The sequence below is a fragment of the Eucalyptus grandis genome, chromosome 7, assembly GCF_016545825.1.
Source record: "Eucalyptus grandis isolate ANBG69807.140 chromosome 7, ASM1654582v1, whole genome shotgun sequence".
NCBI classification, from domain to species: Eukaryota; Viridiplantae; Streptophyta; class Magnoliopsida; order Myrtales; family Myrtaceae; genus Eucalyptus; species Eucalyptus grandis.
The window spans coordinates 624,098-629,689 of record NC_052618.1 but is presented as its reverse complement, the minus strand read 5'-3'; the positions used below and the strand labels follow the sequence as shown (position 1 = coordinate 629,689).

The 5,592-nt window shown below is 39.1% G+C and overlaps 1 long non-coding RNA gene across 1 annotated transcript; it reads right to left on the bottom strand.

Moving 5' to 3' along the window:
* Positions 1 to 1,990: 1,990 nt before the first annotated feature.
* On the bottom strand, positions 1,991 to 3,574 carry LOC120296402. The gene is made up of 2 exons (XR_005553354.1): positions 3,100 to 3,574; positions 1,991 to 2,406 (listed from the first exon to the last, which is right to left on the bottom strand). It is a non-coding gene; the product is annotated as an uncharacterized LOC120296402 (long non-coding RNA).
* Positions 3,575 to 5,592: the final 2,018 nt, after the last annotated feature.

The window sequence follows — 5,592 nt, the reverse complement described above, 5'->3', positions numbered from 1 at the left end:
ACCCTGGCGGCCCCTGTAGCCCCTGCGGCCCCGGTGGCCCCGGTTTCCCTCGCCTCCGGATGTAGATGTAGTAGAAAAGGAAACCACAAAGCATGACGGCAACAATGACTAAACCAACAATAACCCACGTTGGAGTGTTATTGTCATTGGATGATACGGAATTTGGATCGATCCATGCCGATGGAGGAGGAAAGTACTGGAAACTCGGATGAGTTTGTGGATAGTTATTGTTTTCCATCAAGAAAACTCTGTGGAGGTAGTTCAATGCGAGTGGTGAGTCTACAAACATATTATGAAGCATCAATCCAAGAGCCAATTTACCTTTTTATCATGATGAATTGATCATATGATCCGAGCACGAGATCGAAATGATTCAAGATGGAATTCGACAATATATAATATGAGTGGAAGTAGGTGCTTGCACATATACCCTCACAAGAAGAACCAAGCAAATCAGTGAATGATGTTGCGCCAATGCTTACGCAAACCACAAGGAAGTGAGAATTTTCGCCTGGTGGAGGATAGCCCTATATGTGCCCCACACCGCTTCCTCCCTCACGGGGTGGGTTAGGTAAGTGTTTTAATCAGTGCATGACCTTTCTTCTTTGAGAATGTAGTGTAATGATTGAAGCATCTAGACAAAGAGTTGGGAAATTTTATTCACGTGCCAAAGATCGCAAAAATTATTTTAAAAAAATCATAAATCTATTATAATTATACCAATTTAATTATAAATATTTTTTAATCAATTAAGTACTAAATCTTTTATATTTATATCAATTCAATTCGTCCAATCAAAATTGGCCACTCAGCACTAAAATGAACACAAGGTGTTTTATGGGGCACTATCGGCACTGATATGGATAATTTTTAATAATATTTGGATACTTTTTCAATTTTTATTCCTATTTTTCTTTTTTTATTTTATTTTCTTTCACTCACTTCTTCCACCGGCTAGGCACCAGCAACCATTGGAAATGAAGGTCCAGGAAGAACGGGCGAGCTTCAACTACTATCCAGGCTCGACCACATCTTCATGTGTGATGTTCAGGAGTCAAGAATTAGGCCCATTGAAATGATACACATGTTTACTAATATGGTCTAAGGGAATAAAATTTTGGTGAAAGGTCAAGAAAAACAAGCAGGTCTGAAATGAGAAATTATTATATGCTCTACAAAATGTGTGATCGAATATCATCTCAATCATTAATCAAATAGATTTGAGCCCACGGGATCAATTGTTGAACTGAGTTTCCACATGAGATTTATAGACCATACAGTAAAATTTCATGCAAAATGGGGTTATAGATGTGACCTGAAAAATGAAATTCACTTTACTATCCAAAATCAAGTCCACAAAAACTTATTTTAGAGCCGACCTGCTAAGGATATAAGAGACCCACTGTCAATTCTTATGGTCACGGGACTCCTGTCCGAACGATATTAAAAGACAGCCATGTGGCGAGCTAATTAGAACGATGGAATTAAAGATGAAACGTGGGAAAAATGACGTGAAGGCAAAGTCCGTCGTCTCGTCACCGTCGGCCACGATCGTGTGTTTTTAGAATGTTGTCCCTCCGATTTTTTTCGCCATCACATTGTTTTCTCCCCCCAATGCGGGACTCTCGTGTCTGTCGCTCCCCTTAAGTCGCAATGATGGTTCCAATGCCATGACAAAAGACGCTGGATAGACTTGACAAATGCATAAATTGAATCTAGTCGTAGATGGTCAAATTCAAATTAACAGATTTTATTTATTTTGACTTATTTTCATACAATACAAATCACATTACTTATACTCGACATAATTCATATATGATTTGATTCATATTATTAAAACACTTCCATATTTAAACTAATTTAAGAAAATATAAAATGAAGTGAGAGTAAATTGTGAACTTATTTAATACCGATATTATTTTGAATTTAAGTCATTCATATAATCAAAAAAATAGTCTTATAACCCATTTTAACAAGTCTACCATCAGATAAACATGATATGCCGACATTTATGAAAAATTGTCCCAATTATGTCACATCGCATATACATGTAAGAAGGAAGATTGGGACATCTCCCAAAAATCAAGTATGTAATTGACATTGCATAGGTTGAGAAAAGAGCAAGAAGAACCATAAATTATTCCTTTAATTCTACTTGATTCAAATGGGATGCTGGCTGCCTTTGGGGAACGACATATGTGAAACGCAATAAGATAAATACACTGAAGACTAGCGACTAATAGTCACTAATTAAGATATGGCAAAACACATCATGGGAAGATTGTGTCGGATTCCAAAGAATTGATAATGTTCAGAAACCACAAAAAGAAAAATGCGTCTTTTGTGTTGAGAACCACACTCATTTCTCAAGATAAAGTCGACAGTGTCCTCCGCAGTGTCCGCAACCTGCATAGGTAAGCATAAAAGAGTTCAACCGGGGTAAGTGATTTTTGGATACACTTTTAACCTTGGAAAATTCGGAGAGAAGTCAAATTCCCCATAAAAGTTGCTTTCAATTGGGCATATTTTGGAAATACTGACATTTTGCTAGGCTGAAGAAGAAAAAGATTCAGTCATGTTTAATCCAACCAATTTAGAATTGACCGATCACCCAGAGCATAGCAAATCAAGGTATGTAAGTATGGGAGGGATTTTAGGCTGACAGCTCAAACCCACTTGAGGCCATGTTTGGTTCATGGCCATGGAATCATGAAAAGTAATCTCAATCTAAGCAATCAAATTCCTAGATGTGGGGTTCATTCTCTATTGCTTGGTTTCAATTTACATATGAAGAAAGAAATGTCCGATGTGAGATGCAATTTGAGGTAAAAACATGTCAGAAATGGAATGTGTAAAATATTTCTTCCATCCACATATCTAAAGTGGCTAATGAAAAATTAGGGACAAAAACAGAATGAAGAACCACAAACGATGCCCCGACAATTTCCCGATTATTGTCATCTAAAATGATCATACAGTTCACACAAGCATTTCACAGACACATTACACAGCTCCTCAAAATCTCGTGAGTCAAGCATTTCACACATAATCTGCAACAATGAAGACAAATGCCTTTTCTTTTCGTAAAAGTCTGCTCACTCTCGATTGACTTTGTTGCGTCGATCCAGGTGCTGGAGCTAGCTGGGAATGCGGCGAGGGACAACAAGAAGAACAGGAGCTGAGCATGTTCCTGGGCTCGGTGGCCATCGCCAACGGCGGCGTCTTGCCCATCATCCACCAGACGCTGCTGCCGAAGAAGACGACGGGAAGGGCAAGGGCGACATTGGGTCTGGACAGTCAGTCCCCCACTCACTTCATCAAAGAATAAGATCATACTCCCATCATTTCTGCGGTCTACGTGGAGCTGGTTTCGTAGAGACCGTCCTCAATCCTCGCCTTCTTCTTCTTCTTCTTCATCTAGGACTATGTTCTTCAAAATTCCTTCCACATTAGGGTCTTAAAGCACATCTCCTGCGCTTCCCTCACGAGCATTGGCGAGAGATTCTGCGTCTTTGAGCTCTCATCAATGGAGATGATATATACTGTTCAAAGTCTCATGTTTGGACGCTTCTTCTCACCCCTTCCAGATGATCCTGCCTTTAAAGAAAGGGTCTGATTAAGGAAGGGGTCCATCAGTAATTATCACCCCCCATCATGAAAAATGGAAAAAATCATGAAACTTGGAAATATTCAGAGAGAATTCCATGCTGTCAAAAATATAAGGAGTCACTTTTACCACATGACATGTTATTTTCCTTTAAGTCTTCATGGGTATATATTTCAAAATAGGTATATATCCTAACAATGGAGTGTACTTCTATTCCGATTGGGTTTGTGAGGTTTATAATAATCTAGACGAACACTCATTAATGCCACATTCCAAATCTAAATGAACCAAAAAGGATGTGCTTCAGGCTGTCCTGTTTGATTAATGTGTTCTTCTTGTTCAACTTGAATTTGAAATCAAGTGTCATAGCCTCTTACTACCTTGAGAAAGCTAGAGAATTCAAATCAAAGTATCCCTTTTCTTTCTTAAGTTAGAAGTGGCGGTAAGGCTCAGATCTCCATTCATAACTGGCATATGTCAATTATGAATGCCACCTATTCTATATATGCGCCCCACTGTGCAATTTTTCCCGCGTTAATTTGCTTTAAAACCGAGGGATATATTATCTTCCTTGAAGTGTTCATGGTTATATGAGTAAAACAGGCATCTTAACAACTGCGTAAAGGAACTAGGGAAAAGCAATAAGTCAGACGGTAATTAGGAAATAACCTAGTGACAGGTGGGTGTGGAGACAAGGTCAAAGGGTTAAAAAGGCAATAACAACTATAAGTTGAGAATTTAATGATTTCAACTTTAAGTATAAATTCCTCCCAAAGATGACTACTTGGTACTTTATCTGGCTGCCTAGGCTTGGGAAGAAGAAGCGACACGAATTGTCCAGCTTGAGCCATAACTACTGCATCAGGCCTAGGCTTGGGTTGACTGAGCTCACTACAACAGCACGCAACACTTACGAGAGCTACTATTGCAAGCAGGTTCAAACTTGCAATTGGAAATGAAGGGAAGGTAGTGCGGCCCTAGACCTCAAAAATTAGTCCCACCACCTCGGTGCTATGAAAAGAAGCAAAGGTGATTACTTCTTTATTGCCAGGGAAAAGAAGATTAAGATTACTTCCTTTTTGTGTATTTGCAACCATCTAGGACCCTAGGTGCAGCTTTACATGTTTGTTCGATGCATATCACAATGCAAGAGTGGTGACTTGGATATTCACCTAACCCATGCATGTCTCCATATTGATTACACGTACTTATTGTAAAGTCTTAGAGCACAGGATTGCGATATTTGATTTGAGACTGCAAGTTTTGATTAGAGACTATCTCATCAAGCCATTTAGACTGCTAATATGGACTCTAGAAATTAGCAAATACTAGCATAAATGCACATCTTATATGCCTTTTCTCTTCAGTTTATGCTTCCATCCCATGCCTTGTAATATATCAGCTGGTCAAATGTCTTCATGGGCAGACCGTTCCTTGTGAATTTATAAAGACATAATGTCAAGAAAACCAGCAAATTGGGACTCTTAGGTACTCGGACACATTTTGGCTGGTGACCATCAGGACCTATTGACATTGCAATGTAGCAAACTTCTGTGTTGGTGGCTCCAAGTTTGTGAGTGAAACTTGTCTCGAGTGAAGGGGATGTCCGCATTTTTTAGCTCACTGATAGGGACAATGTTTAGGTTGAATGGGATGAACATCGGAAGTGTCACTTTAGGCCATATACTAGCTAAGGGCAATTTATGCTGCTATTCTATTGTGATGAACCGGATGAAAGTGCACTTATATTTGTAATTGCGCTCTTTTCTGAGCTTGTTACAATCTTATCATTTCTAGGCCTGGCCACTTCCATGCATTGGCTGTTTGTGATTAGAAGTCCTGCACACATTTTCTACTTTGGGTATCTCTCTTGAGCTGGTTATTCTTTTATCATTGCCTTCTCAGAAAGGATCTCTAGTTCAGCACTTGCCTTGGTTCCAGGTTATTGAACCTGGTTTGGTTTAACAAAAGAATGTCAAAGGTGA